Raw genomic sequence first — 24,932 nt, 5'->3', positions numbered from 1 at the left:
CATGCAAACCACAAGAAGAAAATAGCTCTTCATTTAAATAAATATAATTTAATCATAATCAAGCGGAAAGTCGAATATTTAGTCCTTATATTCATTAAATAAAATAAAATTAAACAAAATATTTAATTATTATAAATACGCCTCTTAAAATAAAAAAAGTCTATCAAGTAAACGATTTCCACTGTAAACATTTGTTATTTATATACTAAAGAGTAGATACTAAAAAAATATTTTTACTGATTTATACTTATTTATTTGTAAGAAAGAAACAGCTTATATAATAAAAAATATACAATATAATATGAGGATAAGTTTTTTTTTGCTAAGTTTGCTTAGACATATGAGTTTTATTGTGTCTTAAAACATAACCAATACATAATATATAAAATATTACACGGATATAAAATTAAAATAGAAGCATTTTTGACGATACGGAAAAATCATACCTATTATTTCCAGGCATTTAGTCTAGTATTAAAAATTATGAGATATAAAAAGAGAAATTTTCTAAAAATGATTTTCTCGCAGCTGATTTATTTTTTCCTTATCGAAACCAATAAATTATATGTAAAAACGGAGTCTAGTCTACACAGTAAATAATAAATAATATTATCTACACGTGTAGTTATGCAAATTGATAAAGAAGATAAAGAAAATTCTCACGCCCGCAAGTGACAACGTGTTCTCAAAGAAAACATAACACATCACAACAATAATATTGTTATTATTAAATTCATACATTCTTGATCACGTTGTGTGTTCAGAAGTTGTTTTCTTATAAATAAGTATCGTATGCATGGAATTCTAAATCGTTAATTAAACAAGGTAATACGAATACCTGATAATCACAATCACCATAATCTCCAACTTTGAATCAAATGTTGGACGAAGGCCTTTTAATTTAATGTATTCGCCGCCTTTCCTTGGCAATAAAATAACAACCATTTGCAAAAATATTCGAAGTAGGCAATTTGTGAAATGCAAATGTATAATGCTTACCATAAAAAAATAATATTACTAAATATATAATTATTAAAGCTGCTCAAGTCATTTTTGAAGCTGCAAAAATGTTGGTCCAGCCTCTCAATAAGGTATGTTCACAGTTTTCACTTGATAACAATTATTGTACAACGATTAATATTATACTTATTTTGTTTTAGCCGCAAAACGATATCTTTCGTGTGGAAGGCGTTTGTGACGTCACACCGGTTCACGTTTCTAGGCAGTTCCGATGAGTCGCATTAGCAACCAATAGAGGTTCCTACGTCATAGTCTTATTCGGACCGTTTAGAAATCAGTGATCTTGGGACATTTTTAACATTTATAAATACATATTTCAAAATTTTACATTTTTTGTGAGACCTTAAAAACTAGAAAATTAATTTTAAGTATTCCACATACTTTTCAGTACTCCATTAAACAAACAACATATTTTTCATACCGTCTTATATTATATGGGGACCGCAGGAACTATGAAATATCTTACATTATATGGGGACAGCAGGAACTATGAAATATCTTATATTATATGGGGACTGCAGGAACTATGAAATATCTCACATTATATGGGGACTGCAGGAACTATGAAATATCTTATATTATATTGGGACTGTAGGAACTATGAAATATCTTATATTACAAGGGGACTGCTTGTAAAGTTGATTTTTAAGTTTAATGAACCGTACATTAAACGTTTTACAGCTGTGGTAAGAAGCGTTGATAAAGACTCATATTGTGCATGTGTGTGTAAAGTGTATGATTATTTTAGCGTTCTGCTGTAACGACATGTTATCTAGTTTAGTGTACAAACATTGCATAAGTAGTAGGTATGTTTTGCAGATTTAAATTGTGTCTGGCATAGATCCAGGACGTGCTTCTGTGGCACGTGATCTACTCATGTATGAATGTAAATAACTATTCAATACACAAATATGCGCAACTTGTAACATGTCAATTTATCAGATTATCACTTGCATGATTTATTATATAATATAATATGTTGTAATGCAAATGAAACTAGTGCGAAAATCGCAGAGACACAGAGATATATTATAAGCTGAGATATCTGTTTTTCACGCCTTTGCTGTTTGAAACATCACATAAAATAAATAAATCCACTTGAAAAAGTTAATTTATAAATTCAACATATTTTATTTCATGTGAATAATACCTCACATGAAAAAAATGGTTTATGAATGTTAATATACATAATATCGTGTTTTGAACTTCCGACACCTGGGTCGGAATTGAATTACAATCACCATTTTTTTAATTTTAAAATCAACTTGATTTTCTCAAAACAATAATTTTAACATTAATTGTTATTTTGCACTACGCATGATCGACATTATGACGGTTATAAAATTATCATTATCAATATAAAAAGGCACTTGTCGACATGGTAGCCGATATACGAGGCAAAGTTCAAGAGACAATGTTGATCAAAGTAAGTTGTTTAAGTTTAGGAAGATTTTTTGGAAATTATTTTTTTATTACGAAATAAGATTTCAAAATTCCAAACACACTGACTACAAGCTGCTGAGGAGAAAACACATTCTTTCAGAGGGTTTATTTTCTATTTTGATAATTTTAATCTCAACGTAAAATATTTGGTTCCAGAAGGAAGAACCGAATAATAATATAACATAATAAATGTATACTTAATTAGTTAATATAAATTTAAACGAAATATTAAACAGAACGAGAGACAGAAAATAAAAAGGTAACGCTCTTAGCTGGGAATCGAACCCAATATCTCTATATTACCGGGACAGCGTCTTTATCCACCCGACCATTGGGACCTAAATATTAAATATGTCATATTTGTCGATCTCATATTTAAGTATGACATATAATAATTATATCTACGTATAAAACTAGCAATAAGGTCCCAAAGGTCGGGTGGATAAAGACGTTGTCCCGGTAATACAGAGATTCTGGGTTCGATTCCCAGCTGAGACCGTTATCTTTTTTTATTTTTTTGTCTTATTCTGTTTCAAGTTTCGTTAGTATTATCTTCTTCTTCAATGATATATTACATTGACGGGAATAACCTTCAAAAGTTAAAAAAAGTTGTTCGAACAAAAATTGAATAATTTTTTTTTTATTATTTAAATTGCATTGTTAGGTTTGACATTTTTCGTGGTTGCTTTCACTGTTTTTTTTTTGTTATTGCTGTTGTTGTTGTTATTGTTGTTTGTGTTGCTGCTACCCGGAATTATACCTTTCCTTTTAACCTTGAAGTTTTTACTTAACTGTTAGGCACTATTGAAAACCAACTATAAAAGCCGACTACAAGCTAAAATTCTGTCATTGAACGGTGACTTTGAAGCCATGAAATTTATACTATTCAGGAACCATTATCAACATTGTCAACACTACTATTTTCAACAAGTTACGTAATTTATATCATAAGCTACGGACCTTTGAAAGATCGCATTAAACTGTCATACAAATGGGACAAGACGTTATATTGTTTATTTCAAATATTTTTAATTCGTATAGTTAGTTAATAAAATAGTAATAATTCATTTACTACGTTGTTTATTGATATTACTTGTTGAAGATGATAAATATCAAAGGGCGTTTATAATCCAATATAAATAATAACAATGAAATTAATAATAATATTTGTCAGAATTTGGATTGTAAATTCTGTGAATCCATAAATCGATAAAGATTGGTAGAAAACGAATGTCGGGTGTATCTGTGTTGATTAAAAGATGGTCACACACTTCGGGAGAATTAATTAGAGAAAACTGATAACAGTTCAGAGGTTATCAAAAACATAAACAGAATAAGAGAACAAACAAGGACACATTTTATATGGGTTATTATTTTACGGGAATCAATCAGAGAAAGCAACCAGTAGTATGTAATCCAATTAAAAATCGAATCAATCTGTATTATTTGCGCACTAATTTTAAATTTGTAACTTTTTAAACAGAATTTAGTTTTAAATTCGGAACGACTGATATATTTTGAATTTTGGTTATAAATATCTACCACGTCTGTTCCAGATTCCTGTATCAGTTCATTCGCAAACTGACACTTGTGATTCAAAACAAAATAACCAACTAGTTGCCTCTTTAAACGGCGGTTATTTTGTAAGAGTTTGGATTTATGAAATTAACTACACTCACTTGTACATATTTATTTAAAGAAAGGTCAATAATGGAACCGAGAAAATCAACAGTTCTTAAAAATAATAATTAAAAGAAAACGCAAAGCAACGCACTTTAATACCTATGCAAAGGAATAATCATCCGGAGGTCAGGTGAGATTCCCAAGAAAATGTGGATGGAATTTTTTTTATTTATTTATTTTTTTTTTTTATTAAATATCAAAAATAATATACAAAAATCAAAAAGTCCCAATAAACTACTTTAAAGTAGTTTGTCATTGGGTGCTTTTAACTTAAACAGATTATATCAAATGTATACATTCATATCATGAGAGGTGTAATACAATAAAAATAAAAACAAAAAACAATTAAAGCGTTTGCAGTTAGAAATAGTTTGTATTAGAGTCTAGTACAAACTATTTCTTTCAGCTAGCCAATTTTTCAACAAAAAATTTCTTTTTATATTTGTACATTTTTTGATTTCTGCAGGTAACATATTTAAACAATTTGGTATCATGTAGTCTAGCGTTCTTTTTCCATATTTGTTTACATGCTTTGGTACGATTAGTCCTTCATTTAATGTAAATCGAGTATTGTAAGTGTGTTCCAGTCTATTTATGTACATAGGGCTATTTATGTGCTGAAAAATTATTTTATACCACATAATTGCTCTTACCGAGAGGATTTTCAGATTTTGATAAAGGTGTGGAACATTATGCCTTTGTTCATATAAACTTTTATGAGCTAATAATTTAACAAGAGAATTTTGAACTGCTTGAACATGATTTATATTTGTTTTAGAGGAAAATCCCCAAGCTGTAATTCCATACCTTATGATAGATTCAGCTAGTGATAAATAAATTATTCGAAGTGTGCATATTGGAACATAAAATTTTAATTTATATAATCTACTAATAATAGATCTCAGTCGTTCACAGACTTTATTTATCTGTAAATCCCATTTGAAAAAACAATCAATAATAACACCTAAATAAACATATTTTTTAACCAGTTCAATATTTTCACATGTACACAACGCAGGGATACCAACATGTAGGCAATCTGAATTGTGTGTTTTAATTTCGGGTATAATAGTATTTACCTTGGCATTTGGTGATCTAATGTGTATCAATTTAGTTTTTTTTGCATTTATGATTAGGCCAGAGTCGTGAGACCATTTTAAAAGTTCAATGTAATCTTTTTGTAAAAGTTCAATACATAATTGCAAATCACTGCAAGAAAACACCAATGCAGTATCATCCGCGTACACAAAGTGTTTTACATGTTTAAAAATAAATTTAATAAAAGATACATAATTATATATAAAATAGGACCTAATATGGAACCTTGAGGAACACCTGCTAAGATTTTTCTTTTTTTACTTAAAGTGTTCAAAAGCTTTATTTGCATGCACCTGTTGTTCAAATAATTTTCAAATAGCTTTAGAAGTTTCCCTCTTATTCCTATGATTTCTAGTATTTTCAACAATTTTTTATGGTTAATAGTGTCAAATGCCTTGGAATAATCTATAAATAAGACTAATACATGATGTTTATTATTTAAATTATTATTTATCAAGCTGGCAAACTTTTGAAGTAGCACTTCAGTGCCCTTTTTTTTTTGGAATCCATATTGGTTAGTATCAATAATAGAAAAATCTTCCAAATATTTTATTAATTTAATTTGAATGTATTTTTCAAGAATTTTTTCGAGTGATGGCAAAATACTGATTGGTCTATAATTACCCAAAATGGTGTGATCACCTCCTTTATAAATGGGTCTGATAATACTACATTTTAAATCATCTGGAATTTTTGCTTCAAATAAGATTCTGTTTACAAAATGGGTTATAATTGGACCTAATGTTAATATATGTTTTTTAATATCGCTCATTCTGATATTATCGATTCCAGGAGAAGAGCTTTTAAGTTGCTTCACAATGTTTTCTATATCAGCAATTTTAGCCCTAGGTAGGTACATGCTTTGAGGCATCTCCTCTGGTTCAAACCCAGTTGTCCTGTGATTACATTTATGTAACATATTGCAAACATTGTCAGAGAAATAATCAACAAAGTCATTTGTTACGCTTTCTTCGGTCCGATCTTTCATCAAATATTTGGATGCAACTTGGTCACAATCATTTTTACATTTCTTTCCTAAAATTTGATTACATTCGTCCCATGTTTTTTTTTGAGTCTTGAAATATATTTTTGAATTTATCATTATAGTATGAGGTTTTTAATTTTATTAACAATTTATTTAAAATATTTCGAAAACACTTATATTCTTTTTCATAGTATTTGTTCGTTGGAGCATTTCTCCAACGTTTGTATAAAAAATCTCTTTTTTTAATTTTATAAAGTGCATCAGTAGATATCCATTCATTTATGGCATGCGGTCGGTTTTTTGATTTTTTGCTTATTTCAATTGTTCTTTTTTTATACAAGTCATCAAAATAATTTTTAATTTTCAAATAAATAACAGAACATTCGGTTTCCTTTAGAAGCGATTTCCAATCATAATTACAAATATGTTTATCAACCAGTTTTTGCGAAAGAATTTTAACTTTATTATAATCATTTGAGTTTAAATTATCTACCGAGTTATAGCGTATACTTATAGCTGTTGTGTTGTGTTGTGATAATTAGATCAATATAATATTATTTTACTTGAGGCAGTAAGTAAAATGGGAATCCTTCATGTATAAAGTAAGTGTTTAAAACTGGGTCAACTGCTCAAGCTTACAGTGAATTGATTACGAACTTCCTCCAAGGGACGCAATACCCTTTTTAGACATCCGGAAATGTGTGACTAATATACGTTCGATACATATATGTTGGAGAGGAAGATATCAGGATGTAGAACACAGAGGAAAATCTCAGGAAGTAGATGGAATCAAAGAATGGATCAGCATTCCGACGGAGAGATTGAAGCGTGCCGCAGATGACCGGAAAGAATTGAGGTTGAGAATGTGACTACCAACTCCTTGTAATATTAAGTTGCATTAGAAATAATACTTTTCGGCTAGAAATTTTATAGATTGGGTATGCTGAGTTAGTATGTAGAAAATTTTATTAAAATATTTCCATTATTTTCGAAGATATAGCGATTTAAAACAAATTAAAGAAATTCGCGCGGGACCTTTATTTTCGCCCGTTAAGTGTGTTAACATTTTACCCCGTATCTATTATATTCGTATGTTCAGAAGAATATTGATTATATGAGGAAAATCGCAGCAATATTATTCTTTCAGATAAAGCAGACATGCGAATTCATTGTTTACAACGTGTTTAAACCCAAAATAATCCCACGTGTCCTCGTTCTTAATATAACACAGCGGATTAATGTGTGAACAGTTTGCAGAAGCCAACGACTCAAGCATACCCATACAGAGCAAAGGGATTATGAATAAATTTATCACCAGCATGCCACAAATATTCGTTAAATTTAAATTAAATATTCTTGAAAGAAAACAATGTCTGAAGTTATTAACGATACATGACAAGACATTGAAATGGCAGACAAGAAAGCGACATCGTCACAAAAGTATTAAGTGCGTTTAAGAAATTCAGACACAGATAATAGATAGCAGCTTAGATGTATGGTTGAATTATCTAGCCAATTATGAAGAATGTTTATAAGATATACGTCAAAATAGAGCATCACATTAATCAATTTAATCGTTTGGGTGAAAATGATAGAAGTGAAAATAGATCCATAATCAATGTAATCGCATCACGTATCAAAGGTATGATATCGAGTTATTTTAAATCTTATCAGACGCGTGCTAGGTTATGTAGAAATGTGGATATGTTTATCAGAATCTTCTGTCTGCGATCATAAATGTAATTATTTATTAAAACCGATAGACGATTTGATGACTTCTGCTGTCAAATTGCCAACAAACCACAATCCTCCGATTAAATATGGTACACCAGATATTATTGTGATAGGTATGTAGGAATTCAAACACAAGAGGCAAACTAAATAGGTAAATAATTGTATTGTTTTCAAGAATCCACAATGAACTTATAGAATAACATCAAACACCATGTTATGACGTACTACTTGAATACTAAGAATTCATTAATGTCAACATACTATTTTATTATTTAAGTTACAAGCAATTGTACTGTTATTGTCACCCTCGAAACCAAGCCCAATAACATTGTAACGTAAGAAGATGACGTCTATTCCAGCTGGTGCCAAGATCACAAATCATTGAGAGTCTTTCTTAGTTTAGTTTGGTTAAAATCAAAACAAAACGCACGATGACGTACATTGGACTATCACCAGAATAAACGAGATCTTAATGGTCCTAGTTCTGTGATTCTGCCAAATCTAATGTCAACTAGTAATTATTGAAGCATGTTTGTTTTGACTTTTTTGCAAATCGCTAAGGTTAGTTGACACGTTTATTAGAATGTCCGAGGAAACTGGACTTACTGGATCAACGACTTGTTAAATTTCGTCATGGGGAAGTATTATCGAATGTTTATTTTTATAAGTGATGAAGAGTCAAAAGGTCAAAAGTCATCAAGTCAAGTGACATGATAATTTAGTTAATTAACAATATATTTAATATGTATTATAAACCGCTGATTACAGTAATCACGGAAGAAATAGGTACACCTTGGAAACATCGCCTTATCTTACCTAACTCTTGTTTAGTATACTTTCACGCTAAGCACTCTAATAATTTTAATTGTATATGTTCACTAGTAGTTACTCTCTGGGTTTGTCATTGAACAACAGGAAAATTATATTTTTAAATAATATGTACATTTACTTGAATTTCACTTTTGCTTTAGGTAACTAATTGATGAATGAACGCAAATCTTGGAAGCAGAAATTAACCCACTTTCCGACCACCGATCAAGCTGAAACTCGGCAAATATACTCGTTGTCGATGACAATGCATTCTATTCAATAGTGGCAATCACGTACACACACGCGGACATCGCTGAAATCGGATGACATTGCAAGAGTTAATATACGTAATAAACGTCGGTCCTATAAGATGGCATTTGGCGAGTTGATAGACTTGTCGACTCTAGATCCAGGGTACGAAAGTTCAATTGTCAAGCAAACCATTTTTTTAAGTATCAAAATACATAATACTTGAATCAGTGTAAAAAAATGTTTTAAACAATTTAATGGAAAGCTTTAAATACATATTTGGGTTAGTCTTGAAATCAAAAATGTGCAAATTTCATGACGCCATTTCCGACGCCATTAAATAATTGTGGCTGCGTCAGATTTAATTCAAACACATTTGCGAGATAATAAACCCATTAGTGGTGGCGCATGTGAGTTTCGCTACAGCTTCAATTTAGATACATCTACTAAAATTTCTCTCAGCGGAAAATGGCATTATTTGACAGCGCTATCTATAACCTACAACTAATTACAAACAAACTGAAGGATTATAGTATACCTACATGGTTATGGTTATATCCACTCATGTATAAGTACAATCTACGAAAGCACTAACTAGCTTGTGGTATCCACACACTCGATTTTTATTAATTAACATTAGAGTGTCGGGAGATAACGGTGAAATCAACCAATGTAATTACTCGTAATGAGTTGAATCCCTTGAAAGCCCAATTGTTATTAGTTAGTCATCCATTAAAACAACTGTTGTATTTGGTAATGGGTTTTTGCACTCCACAACTCTCCACGTAAAGGCTACCTACTTGGTTTTATTGCATTGGGGAGATTAGGAACGATACCGATAAGTGAGGTAACCACAGTTGATCCAACAAGCTGCCAATCAGAACGTGTCTAGTCTAGTTTAACCACACAGTTGCTGGGCAATACAACTACCAATCACCTGATATCATATAAACATGAAATATGTATGTAGTCACGAAATTATCATTAACGTGACTATTTTCTTCCTTATATTTTATATATCTATAAAACATAAACGAATATAAAAACTCGAACACGTCAGTACAGGTAAAAAAAAATGCAGATTTTCTCAGTAATCAGGAAAATTCAGTAAAATCCAATCAGTGATTCATTTGAAAGTTTGTAAGGATTTTTCTGTAAACAACGACCCACGTCATTTTCGTAATAGTTTTGCAAGATAAGGACTAAATATGTTTCAACCAAAGAAAGGTTGAAATAAATGCAGATCTGCATCATTGGTATGGCGTTTCATGTATTTACCGGCAGGTTCATTATGTCTCTTCCATTACACTTGTAAGCGATTACAACAGGGGTTGTAAATCGTAAATACTTAGTAAAACTGATAATATTTTGTTACACACAAATAAAAAATAAGACAAGTGGTAGTGAGATGTGGTGCCTAATTATTAATTTTAATTTACACAGGAAAATGAATCCTACAAAATTCTAATGAAATGTAAATTGGTGAATCTAAATGAGAATGAAATGATGGTACAAGTGTTGAATCTGTAGGTTTGATTGCGATAATGCGAAGGGCTGGTAACGTGGAAAGAAAGCCAGAAAGCAGGACACAGCGAACCACAATTGAGAGCCGGTATTTCAGTATACAGGATATGGGTTGTTAAGGTGAAGCTTAGTGCTAAATCACTATTTTGATTCATCTTTATAACGAATTGGTGTACAATATAAATACCAAAAAATGTGCTTCAGATAAATTGAAGGTTTTCCTATCGTTTCGCTTGAGTAGAATACAAATAAAATAATAAATTACCCAATAAAATATATAAAAATAAACTACAAACAATTTATTTTTTTCAATAGAAATGTATGAACGCTTAAAGGAAACAACTTTTTAAAAATACAGTACAATAGCTATTATTATCTGTGACAGTCTTACTTGATTAAACTTTTTGCTTTCTTGTAAAATTATTTACAAAATAAATAAAAACCAATTTTGTTCTTGAAATCGAACGTTTCTAGACTACGTTTGTCAAGCGATTTTAATGCCTATTAGCTACAGTATGAGGTATACCAAGAATATACACATTATTGGCTTGTAGCTTCCTCATTATCTCGAGTCGACGTTAAAAACCAACTGAATAACTGGCCCTAAGTGTTTGACCCTGTAAAAGTGACCCAGAGACAGACCAAGAATGATGTAGAGTGACTGTGTTTAGGAATATTGAATATTGAAAAAAGTTTGTGGAGAAGCCCAAATCCTACCCTATTGTGTAGTTCCACAGTGATAATGTTTTGAAGATATTACGAACATATTATAGTGTATATATTATAACTGTATATTTTCTCCATAAATAGTTAAGTAATAACATAGACCACTGTACAAATGTATTATAAGTTTGTACAGCGCCCTTGAGGTGTTTTTGCACAAAAACGGCGCTATACAAGTCATCCAAGTATTATTATTATTATTTTAAATTTGAGAAGGATAGGTCAAAGACACCAGACTATTTTTAAACTAGGACAGAATCACGCGCCGTGTTCGATATACTGAAATAGACGAGAAGAATATAGTATTGGCTTCCTACTCACCTTAGAGCGATATGCGCAATGACCATGCATCATAATTTCTTGTATCTGATCTAAATATATGTTAGCAAGCTGGCAAGGTTTTGGCTGATTCATGTTCATGGCCGAAATTAATGACATTCTTGAGTTTTTTTGTTGTTTAATTATTGTACTGGCATTGTCTTAATTTAATTTAAAATTATGACAATATATATAAATTATAACGAAAATTTGAAAAAGATACGGTCGCAACTAGGAATTGAACCCAGGACCTTAGCCTTGCCGGGGCGCTGCTCTAGCTCTGAGCTGATCCGACCATATTTCTGTCGGACATATTTAAGTACAGTAATATTACAATTTGAGGATTTACTCAGTAAGTTATTAAATAAAATAAAATATTCATCCGCAGAAAAGTCAGTAGATGTCCCTCACAAAAAAAAATTATGTATTTGTCCAAGACATTACCTAGATTGCACTTAGTTCGGAAAGAATCTTACGATCATACATAAAAGATAGCAGGCAATAAAAAGTGCGTTAATAAAATGAAGCACATAGCACTCTTTTTAGGGTGAATTGCCTAATACAAAAAAAAAATAATAAAATGAAGATAATGTTTGGGCTGAAAACTTTGAGGAGTTTTATAAGCACCAAAACAATTTCAAATTGACCCACAAAAAAGAAATATTTGTATTTGTAAAAAGCATTAACTTTGTGGATCGTCATAATTTACAATAAAAAATACATAAATTAAAAATCTATAATATTCTCCTGATGAAGGAAGGGTTCTTCCGAAACCGGTAAATTATAAATAAAATTAAAGTGGTCAAAAACAAATGTATGCGTTTTTTTGTAGAAATATTTGTATCTGAAATACGTAATTGTAATATCTATCTGAATAAAATAAAAACATTTTTTCTTTGTCTGTTTTTGATGGTCAACCAATAATGACATTCACATTTTACACTGACGCGACGTACTAAATAACATATCGCAAAGACCTCAATCCCTGCTCACAAGGTACACGTCCATGGGTATATTCATAAGTTGAAAGATAAACAATGTATTCGAGGACGATAGATGGAGATAGATAGATAGATAGGAGTTTTGTGGTTTGTGACACAACCACAGAATCGTTTTTGTCTGGCTTGTGTACTCAGCCAGGCCCCGCTACTTTTGCCGGCCGGAGGAATCCCGCCGGCCCACTGAGCAGGCGCTCGCGCCCCCCAACTGCCTTTCTCAAGGCAACACTTCTTCACGCAAAGTATTACTCAACATAAAAATCCACGCTGGCCCCTACAAACCGCCCGCAAGCACCCGAGACGTGCTCTCTTTTTAAGAGGAGACACAGACTTCCGCATGTCAAGATGTTCCCGACGAGGATGCTACCTGAAGACCACGAGGACTCCCCGGTCGTGGTACCGCCCGGCGCTCATCAAATCGCGCTGCGTAAGAAGACCGGGACCGTGCGCTATACGGTCCCCGCACCACAGCCCCGCCCCGAGGACCCAAGGACCCGGAGACCATCCACCACCACGGCTCCCACGACGCCCGACGCCACCGAGATGACGGAGCCCGTAGCAGGCCCCTCCTGGGCAGCAGGACCCAGTCCTGCCCCCACGCGCCCCCCGATAGGCCCAGCGTCGGCCTACGTGGCGCCCCCCAGACCGCAGCAGCCGATGGAGACGGCTGCCCCCCAGGATGGAGGCTGGACGAGGCCGTCCAACCCCGTGAAGAGGCCCATGTCCCCACGGGGACCACAACCGCTCCAGTGTGGCAACCGATTTGATGAGTTGCCCGAGGTAAGCGAAGGCGCCGGCGCGCCGCGTATAAAGCGTGCCAATACTAATAATAATTTCTCTCCCGCAGGTACCGGCAGGAGAGACCGCGTTCCCCCGGTCGTGATGACCCTGGGGAACATGACACACGCGCAGATCACAGCTGCGGTGCAAGGACATCTGGGGGCTGGTAAGCATTTTACTTTCAGGTATAACAGGGGCGGCACGGCCAACATCTTCGTGCGCACGATGGAGGACCATCGCGCCCTCACCAATGGACTGCGGGCGGAGGCTCGCGGCTTCCATACATTCACGGCCGAAGCAGAAAAGATGAAAAAGGCCGTCATCAAGGGCCTGCCGCTCGTCGAAGTGGAAGACATCGCGGCGGATCTGGAGTCGCAGGGATTCCCAGCTGTGAAGGTGGTCAAGATGACAGCCTCAATCGAGTATCCCTTATACTTAGCACACTTCAACAAGGAAGTTAACATGGGACAGCTGCGCGCGGCCGTCAAATACCTGTGCCACTGCCGAATTCGACTCCAGAAGCACAGGAGCAACCACCTTCAGCACGGCACTCAGTGCTACAGATGTCAAGACTTCGGGCATGGGTCCCGAAACTGCTCGCACACAGCAAGGTGCGTAAAATGCTTACTGGAGCATGCTTCGGCAGAATGCCCCAAGAAGACGAGAGATGAGCCCGCCGCATGCTGCAACTGCTCAGGCCCGCATCCCGCCAATTACCGAGGCTGCCCCAAGCGGGTAGCGTACGTCGCCTCAATACAGCAGCGACCTGCCAGAAGGGCCCAACGCCCGCCGGCAGAACAGAACCCGAGCAGGCCACCTCCTCAGCCGAGGACGGATGGACGCACATGGGCCAACGTAGCCGGAGGCACCGCCCCCGCCCAAGAGCAGCGCGAGACCGCGCCGCCCCCACAGCCACGCCCACAGCCCCGCTCACAGCAGGAGCCCGTGCGCGCGCCCACAGAGGACAACCTGGATTTGATGGCCCTGCTCCAAGGCCTCCTGAGGATGCGATCACAGCTCGCCCGCTGCGCAACAAGAGCAGACAAGCTCGTCATCCTGATTGAGCTCCTAGACACCCTCGATGCCTAATACCGAGACGGTGAAAGTCCTCGTATGGAACGCATTTAGCGTGCGCAACAAGACAGACGAACTGCTCGCTTTGGCAAACGAATTACACACCGACATTATTCTCCTATCAGAATCTCACCTGAATCCAAGTGTACCGCTGAGAGTGCAAGGTTTCGAGATTTATCGTGACGATCGACAAGGAAGATCAGGCGGAGGAACCGCAATATTCGTTCGACAATCTATGACGTCCACAAGAATACCTACTCCGAAGTTGAAGCACGCTGAAGCCACGATTATCGAAGTCACCATAGAGGGTAGAGCGCATACCATCATCTCCGTATACTGCACCCATAGTAACCTAGTGAGAGAAGATCTCAATAAATTGCTCAATCTGGGACCAATTGTTGTGATGGGAGGCGATTTGAACGCCAAACACAACTACTGGAATAACTACAGAGGTAATGCGAACGGAAATACGCTCTTTACACACATGCAGACAAATACCTATTCGATAATGGCGCCCGACAGACCTACGTACTACTCGCGACTATCTAGATATCCGAGTACATTGGATATAGTACTCGAGAAAAATGTTAAGACAATATCTCCACTGCGCACATTAGACGAACTGTCTTCAGACCACCTGCCCGTGAGCTTTACTATAGGCGGCACAACTTCAAGGACCCCCAAAAAACAGCGCAATTATAAGGATGCAGACTGGGAAGGATTTAAAAAGGAAGTCAACGAACGAATTCATCTCACTTCGGGAACTCTGCGCTCGCCACAAGAAATCGACGAAGCTACAAGCACTCTCACAGAGATTCTTCAAACAGCACAAGACACACACATTCCTCTCAAAGAAATACATTCATACACGATCAAGCTTCCCGAACACGTTTTATCGCTCATCAAGGACAAAAATCGCCTGCGACGCATGTACCACCGCACGCGTGACGAATACTTCAAGACAGCGTACAACTGCCTGCAGAGGGAAATCAAGACCGAAATCGCAGAACTCAAGCGCGAACTTTGGGACAAAAAAGTTGCGTCGCTCACGCCGAAGGATAATTCCCTATGGAAAATGGCGAGCGCGCTGAGACATAAAGATTACACAATTCCCCCGCTACAGAAATTGAACGGCCCCGGGACGGCGCTTTCGCTACAAGAAAAAGCTGAAACACTCGCCGACGGGTTCGAGAGAGCTTACGCCGCTACAGACGGCCTTTCCGACCCGGCTACGGACCGGATCGTAGCTGACTCTCTACGAGATTTGAACGAAGCGGAGCAGACAAACGCTGAAGATATTCATTTCACAACGCCGAGCGAGATTGCGGTCACAATCAAGCGACTCAGAACGAACAAGGCGCCGGGAAGCGATCAAATACACAACATTCTACTCAAACATCTTCCTCAAAAAGCCATCATCTACACAACAAAATTGTTCAATGCCTGCCTCATGACCGGGCATTTCCCCCAGATTTGGAAATCGGCGACCGTGCTGCCTTTCGCAAAGCCGAATAAAGATAGAACGCAACCGACAAGTTACCGGCCGATTAGCCTATTATCTACGCTGAGCAAGGTATTTGAACAAATTATACTCAACAGGCTTGTACCACACCACGACGACAACAAGACTTTGCCAGACGAGCAGTTCGGCTTCAGAAAGAGGCACTCCACGACCCATCAACTCACCAGAGTAGCGGAATTTATCGCAAGAAAATTTAACGAACATCGCTTCACCGCCGCTGCGCTCATCGACCTAGAGAAGGCATTCGACACCGTATGGATTGACGGGCTCGTGCATAAGCTGCACCGCACTAACACGCCCATATACCTAACGAGACTGATACAGGAATACCTAAAGAATAGATCGTTCAGAGTGTTCATAAGGAACGTGCTATCTTCAATGCGTGAGATTCCAAAAGGCGTGCCGCAAGGAAGTTTACTGGGACCATTTCTCTTCATTCTATTCACCTACGACATCCCCCGAGACGAGAGATGCAATCTGTCTATCTACGCAGATGACGTCAAACTATACGTTTCTTCGCTGAAAGCGAACATGGCCGCGATTTACCTACAGAGAGCGCTCGACGCGCTCGTAGAGTATTACAAGAAATGGCGCCTGAAACTGAACGAGGCGAAAACCGAAGCCATCATGTTTACGAGAAAACGTATAAATAGAAAACCTGACTTCAACATCGAAATGGGAGGACACAGCATTGAATGGAAAGATGAAGTTACATATCTCGGCCTGACCATGGACTCCCGCCTCAACTGGAAATCTCACCAAGCGAAAATGCACGCGCGCACGCGACAAGCGATCGGCATGATGAAGCCAATTTTCAATAGACGGAGTCCGCTACTTCCCAAAACCAAACTCCTCATCTACTACTCGCTCATTCGTCCGGTACTCTCTTATGCGATTCCCGTATGGAGCAGCATCTCACACACAGACCACAAGAATCTACAGACACTTCAAAATCTCTGCATTAAAATCACATACAACACGAGACTCAGAACAAACTTGAAGAGATTACACGAACGAGAACAAATTCCAACTCTATACGAATTCACACACAGACTGACTGAACGCTTTTACAAATCACTCACACTTAGTAAAAATCAACTAATACGAGACATAGGACAATACAATGCTCCGAGCGACCTGACATTCAGATACACACATAGACTACCAAAACACATCCTCATGGACCATGACCACATATGGCACATACCAGAACTAGACGCGGACGAATAGCGAGCAGTAGGTATTTCCTAAACTCCCGACCTTCTTCCCAAATATATAATGTTTATATATCTATTTATATATTTATATAATATTTTATAATTTGTATGTATATGTATGTTTATTTTCTATCTTCCCATAAGTATATATTAACATAAAAACAGACACACACACACACATCTCAAAAATGCAGGACATCATATACCGATGTTACTGAAGGCCGCAAACGTTTCAAGTTGACGTTCGGCCGCTCCTTCCTGGGTAAGGTTTTCTGCGATTTTCCTTACTCCCAACGGCAAATGCGGAAGGACTCCAACAAAAGGGCGCAGCCAAAATTTCCCTCCCATTCCCAACACAACACAAACAGACACGTATGTAGTATATGGCCGCTGTAGGTCGCCGCTGGTGCTGATGCTGGATGATGATACATGCAATTTTAGTAGGGTTTTTAGGTAACAAATTTTTTCCCTACCGAGAAAATACAAGGCCTCTAAGTCTATAAAAGCCAGGTAATATTTGAATAAACCCATATGAGGTAAAAATTGTGAGGCGCATATGACGCCGTTCTATTTGTATAAAGAACATTAACTTTAAATTCAGTAAATTTAAATGATTCACCACTTCATGGAATATAAGAATCTAGAAAATGAAAAAAAAAAAAAAAAAAAACAATGTATTCTGTGCAAATTTTTATGCAATGAACGCACGCACACATTACTTCAGATCACGCGAATATCGCGTGCAAGCAATGTTTGGATTTGGACCAACGAAATCTCCACCGCCCACTCTACACATCAGCTTCATAACATTCCACTGAAAATATTCCTGAAAATATAAAAAAAGTTGGCAACCTTTAACGGTAGTAAGACAGATAACAATATCAACGTGTGAACAAAAAAATTCTTAGAAAAAACAGCGTAACCAAATAATGTAGGATAGGTGTTTTAATTTAAAAAAATATTATGCACGTAGTTTAGATTATCACATTATAAAATAGCGTCTAGAATTTACTTATGGGAATTATTAGTTTCTTTGTTCTGCATGTATTTATGAAAATGTTTTTATTTTATTAGTACAGTTTTACTACACAGCTTCGCCATAGTTTCAGAAGTATTTTGTTCTCAATAATAAGGGGTATTGGCCACCCTTCTTTGGTTTGAATTCCGTGGCTTTCTCATACAAATTTTAAATTTGGATTTGAGTCCAAAATACTTAACCAAACTACACCGTTATTTTTTTTAATCAAAATATGTAGCAAATATCTAGTACGGTTATATGCTTCTTTATTTATTTATGTTTTAAATTATAAAGTATATGTATTATTTGTGAGCTAATGGTAATTATTTAAAAAAATAGTAAATATGATGAAATAAAATTATTAAAATATAAATTCATGGGCGTAAATTCTAATTACACAAGACCGATTTAAGTTGAAATAAAAAAAATTGTAGTAATTAACCAATTTTTTTTAAATATTTTTATTTTCATTCAAAAATGCCAAAGTTTCTCCAAAATCATGATTTTTTTTATTATTTAATGGCCTGTTTTACAATTAAAAAAACAACTAAATAAAATAGCTCATATCCGTAGTAGATATTTGCTATAACTTTTGTATGAAAAAATCATTTTTCAGTTTGGTTTTATTCTCAAATAAAAATCTATGTTTTGTATGAAAAGGGCCGCGCACCGTTCCCCTTAACACCAGCTGCATGTTTTGATTTATTCAAGAAAAAAACATCGCTAAGTGTTTTATTTTATTTTGCGAAGTTCATGCACATAATTAATTTTTTTACGATCGTTTTCTGAAAAACTTTATTTGCCACATTTTACAATAAAACCATAACTGAAAAGGGGTTCGTAAGCAGGATATTTTGTACCTTTTTGTGAGTTAAAGCAGTTTTTATACGCCTGAAAGTATTTATTTTTTCATTAAAATTTTATTTTTTTATTATTATTATTAACCTTATTTTTTCTGGGCTTATGAAAAGACCGCTCTATTATTTCAAAGGTCAAGATGTGTTCTACTCGCAGTAATTAATTAAAGCATCAAATCGATTAATCGTCTAAGTTATAAGTGATTCAAACCAAAACACATGATTTTGCATTACTTCGCTTTCATTCGCTTAACCTCTGTTTACAAATACGTTATGCTTAGCCACGGTGGAACCAATATTTTCGCATATTGGTCAGTAGCCAGACTACACATCAAAAACCAAACATCTTGCCACTAATAATAATGAATAATGACCTATTATGAGGCTGACGCAGATGAATTTTGATCGGAATTGCCTCAATAACATTGGGTGAAAGTACAGAGATACTGGTATATGGCCCGGTATATCAGTTGATTTTAAGCTCGGCTTGGTTGGAATATCGAACTGAGCGCGGCTTGTAACATAATCCGTATATAGGTCGTAAGCCTAGACATCAACAAAATTGCACATGTTGTCTATGATTTGATAGAGGAATGTGCTTCTTTTTTCTACCTACTACGTGAGTGGTATATCTAAGCTCTCTACTGTCATCGGGAGACCGAGAGCTTGCAAAATTTTAAAATGTTTTAGGCGGGTTTAAGAGTTGACTTTTTTATATAAAGTTACCCACTTCAATCAGCATGGTGCTGTGCTGCATGTGAGGATACTAATGTTAAATATTATTCGTTTTGCTGGAGTCAATGCACTATTCATGAAATTATGACAATCCCTCTTGTAATACCTTATTTGTTTATTTTATTTTGATTATCAATTAATAACATCCTTTATTGCAATAGTCCATACTGACAAAATTAGGCAATTTCCATAACTTTCGGCGAGATATAAGCGCTTAATTATTCACGTAAACTTCATATTTGACATTTGTTACTATTAGTGCCTCGGTATTTAAAAAGGGAACTATTCTGCGGCTTACCGAGATTTGAGCAGCCGATTTAGCCCGCTTAAATTTGAGCGAGGAATGCCGCACGTAGCGCGGATGGGCACCGACTGTTATACTTTATACCGGACATCATAGAATAATGGAATGTGAGTAAAGTATGTGAAATGGAACAGGGGTAAGTTCAAATACTCGCAAAGATACAACGATAATGTTTACCTGCGCAATTAAATTACTTTACATACTATATAAGAGGTTTCTTTTAAATACATAACAACAACTAATTTCATGATTAGTGATTAGTTTTGGCAGGATGTGAAGCACTCGACATCTTTACTATGTTATTGGGTTGATTACTAATAATGATAATTAAATGTGGGTGCACCACAAATGATTTATTTCCCGTTAGTAATATTGAGTTTATTTGGAAATCGATGAGATCAATATAACACGAACAAGACATTTGTCATCTTTTTCAAGCTTTATTCATCGGGTACTTTTGGTGATAAATAATACTAATTCAAAGAATAAAATAATTAAATTTTTTAATATTTATATTGAGGGATCAGTAGGATTTATAGGTGAAGTTAGGAGTTCTACCGAGCCGAACCCTCTGATATGAACATATCTGGAGTCGGTGAATTATTTTCCCATTTGATCTCTGGTTAGTTGACGTGTTGTTCTTGTATTGTTTTGTATTTATTATGCTTATATAATGCACTAACATAATGTGGATTGACTAGATGATCATTTGTGGAAAAGTGTGTGGAAGGGTTTAGTTTTTCCTGTGGGGAAGATTTAACCCGGACATAAAGTCGGAAATTATATGTATTTAAAAAAAAGTATTTTTAACTAAGTCCATACGAGTTTTCTGGAATCAACTATCAGAACCTTCCCACATCGTTGATAATATTATAATGTCATCAATTTAGGAGAAAAATGTCTACCTTCTAAAAAGTTTCGATAAAATACCTAGAAAAATAGGTCATGTTCTGCGATACCACTTCAAAGATAAAACATTCTCGTTGGAAATATAACGTTGACTTCTTTGAAGTAGTGCTGATGCCCATAAATGGGTAATATTGTGTTTTATAAAACCATTTCATATCGTTATAATTCATAGATCGCAAATTCTGTGAAAAAATTAAAGCAGGAATTGATGAGTACATATATTATTATTTTAAAACGCTGCACAAAATCAGAAAACTACGATCTAATTCCACGAAAAAAAGGACGGGGATAAAAGAATTCCCTGTTAATTACTATTTATTTATTGCATCTCAATATACAAAAATCATGTTTTTTCTCATAAAAATCGACCTCAATAGGACTAAGCCTGTATCGAGGTGAACAATTTACATTTGTACAAGTAATACTATATACAGACACAAAATATTTAAAAAGAAAAAATATGTATTAGATGAGTTACCACATGGGTTTGACAGTATATTGTATGGATTTGACAGTATATTGAAACAATATTTGAACCACAACTAATCATTAATCATTATTCCCAAGAAGAAACAAAGTAGATAATAAAGACAGCTAGACTATGATCCTGCTTTTCGTGTAACCTTCCCCCAACTCTTATGCGCAGAATTCAAAACACCGATCCGCCCTCCTGTTCCTGCGACGGACTTCATTGCTTGACGGACACATCGTACCTATGTGAAATCTGCACGTTATAATGTATACAAAAACTTCAAAGGTCTCATTACTAATGTATCTTAAGGCGAAGCTTAATGCCAAATCACTATTTTGATTAATCTTTATAACGAATCGGTGTACATTATGAATACCAAAAAATATGCTTTAGATAAATTGAAGGTTTTCCTATCGTTTCGTTTGAGAAGAATACAATGTGAACTACTAAAAAATATATTTTTTAATAAAAATGTATGAGCGCGTAAAGGAACCAACATTTAAAAAATGCAGCTTTATAGCTAAGATTATCTGTGACAGTTCCACTTGATTAACTTTTTTGTTAGGTAAGATTTTAGATTCTCACGGCCAAAAGCATTTTTGTTGTTTGTTTTTGGGGTGTTATGCCGTGTTGCGCTAACTCCTTCTTTAGCCGACGTTTCGGACAGCGTTGCAGTGTCCATCATCAGGGCAGATCCGGTAGATCCACACATCTTCGGATCTACCGGATCTGCCCTGATGATGGACACTGCAACGCTGTCCGAAACGTCGGCTAAAGAAGGAGTTAGCGCAACACGGCATAACACCCCAAAAACAAACAACAAAAAAAAACTTTTTTGTTTTCTTATAAAATTATTTACAAAATAAATTTTTAAAAAAGTTTTGACTCTGTTTGTAAAGCGGTTTTAATGCCTATTACTTACAATATAAGGTATACCAAGAATATACACATTTTTGGCTTGTAGCTTCCTCTTAACTTTATTTACATGTATTAAATAAATCATTTATATGTTTTTCCAGCCTAGGTTCCTACGTGAATAGATTTTCTCTCTTGCCATAGTTTTTTTTAATCCTTATTTTATGCTTTTTTGGTTCGGTTGTCATTTTTAATGTTTTGTTTTTTCAGGTTCTTACACGTTTTAATGAGTTGTCTAATGATTGTTGTTCGTATCTTTTTATCTTGTTCTTTGTTCTATTTTATGATTATCGAAAGAAAGATGTTTGTTCTTTGATTTCAATGACGTATCAATGAGTGATCACTATTCCATTACCCGATTATTGAAAGAATCATTTCGTGGGACTCTTAAATGCTTAGTACCAAAACGTTGACTATATCATATTAGTTAATTTATATTTATAATCTATACATACACATAGATTACATTATAAGAATATATAAAAGGTAAACCTAGTAGAGTCAAGTCATAGGAATGGTAAAACGCATTTGAAATGGATTGTCACAAAAATGTGCAATTATGATTATTTTATTTATTTATTTATTGACGCCCTATTGGGCTTTTAAGTACATAAAAATTACAAATTTCATTTTTAGCAACAGTATAAAACAAACAAAAGAAAATCGAAATAAAATATAATGATTTCTCATACATTATTTACATTTAAAAAGTGGTGGACTAATTTGGTTTTAAATGTATTGAAGTTTAAATTAAATATGTCAGCGACATCACTTAGTTCATTGCCCAACCTATGTATTCTTTCTAACACAGAATTCGTAGCGAAGTTATTGTTGTAGAATAAAATATTCCGTCTAGTATATTTTGGAGGTATATGTAAAGATAGCAAGTTTATAGTGTCAGGGCAGTCTAACCTTGAATGAACAATTTTATATAATAAAAGAAGATCAAATATTTTTCGCCTTTCAGATAATTTCGATAAGTTAAGTTTACTGCGTAAATTGACATAATTGATTTCAATAATAGGAATACCAATTTTGAAATTAATAAAACGTAAAAATTTATTTTGTATTTTTTCAATTTGTAAACAATGAGAGTTGAAATGAGGACACCAAATGGTTGCATTGTATTCAACCTGACTTCTAACCAGAGACGTGTATAGTAATTTTATAGTTTTTATGTTATTAAAGTCTTTAGCGATTCTGAGAATAAATCCAAGCATTTGTAATCCCTTACTGGTAATGCTATTAATGTGATTCAAGAAGCGTAATTTGGAGTCAAAGATAACTCCAAGGTCATTGAATTCAAAAACTCTTATAAGAAGATATTTCCATTGTTTAGCTTACGATTAATTGTCGTATTACATAAATTTAATTGTTGTATTACATTTAATTGTGTATTATGTTTAATTGTTGTATTACGTTTAGTTGTTGTATTAATACTCAAAAGGAATTTGGTGGTTCAGATTAACTTTGGTCACGACCCCAGACGACAGACTTTTTGGCTAGACGTCTACACTGACTCACAAGGTTAATCAATACTTACTTAGGTACCGCTAAAGTAGGTACTATTGCGGGTTTTGGGTTTGATAACAAATCCACTTGAATACAAATGAATACCTACTACATAGTTGGTTGTATTTATTATTTGGGAAAATTGCAAAGTTCTTATAAAGTGTGTTATAATGTCAACTTAATTGATTCATCGAAAGATTCACCTTTATTGACATATTCATAAGCCTGCAATTCATTTGGACGGTGATCGGATAACTCATCAGAATGACAATTCAACACACATTTAAGAGGAAGCTACAAGCCAAAATGTGTATATTCTTGGTATACCTTATATTATAGGTAATAGACATTAAACTCGCTTGACAAACGGAGCCTAGAAACGTTCGATTTCAAGCACAAAACTGGTTTTTATTTATTTTGTAAATAATTTTATAAGAAAGCAAAAAAGTTAATCAAATGAAACTGTCACAGATAATCTTAGCTATAATACCGTTTTTTTAAAGTTGTTTCCTTTACACGTTTATACATTTCTATTGAAACAATTTTTTTTTAGTAGTTAAAATTTATATTGTGTATTGAGTAATTTATTTTATTTTATATTCTACTCAAGCGAAACGATAGGAAAATCTTCAATTTGTATAAAGCATATTTTTGGTATTCATAATGTACACCAATTCGATATAAAGATTAATCAAAATAGTGATTTAGCATTAAACTTCGCACTAAAATGAAAATTGATGAAACAAAAACAAGGTTAAATAGGTTACGTAGTTCGTTTACTTTTTTCATTGCTTTTAATGATTTTACATGATTTTTTTAAAGGTATGTTAATTTTCATTGTGTTGAGTTATCATGGAACCCATTTAGACGAAGGATATAATAATTTGTATACGGTTGACATTTGTCACATGAGAACGGGTCGCTTCTACGATTCGTTCTTAAGTTCAACAGCTCGGCTGTGGAACGAACTGCCGGCCTCTGTGTTTCCTCCCTCCTACAACATGGGACTCTTCAAGACCCATGTTCACTCCT

General features: G+C 34.9%; 1 protein-coding gene across 1 annotated transcript in view; it reads right to left on the bottom strand.

The window, feature by feature from the left end:
• Window positions 1–24,932, bottom strand: part of LOC149417152 (glutathione-specific gamma-glutamylcyclotransferase 1) — a 42,402-nt gene that overhangs the window by 15,449 nt on the left and 2,021 nt on the right. The window lies entirely within an intron of this gene.

Source organism: Hesperophylax consimilis, chromosome 15, assembly GCF_061612785.1.
Source record: "Hesperophylax consimilis isolate HC1 chromosome 15, BYU_Hcon_1.0, whole genome shotgun sequence".
NCBI lineage: Eukaryota > Metazoa > Arthropoda > Insecta > Trichoptera > Limnephilidae > Hesperophylax > Hesperophylax consimilis.
The sequence above is the reverse complement of the archived record's forward strand: the minus strand, read 5'-3'. Positions and strand labels throughout refer to the sequence as shown.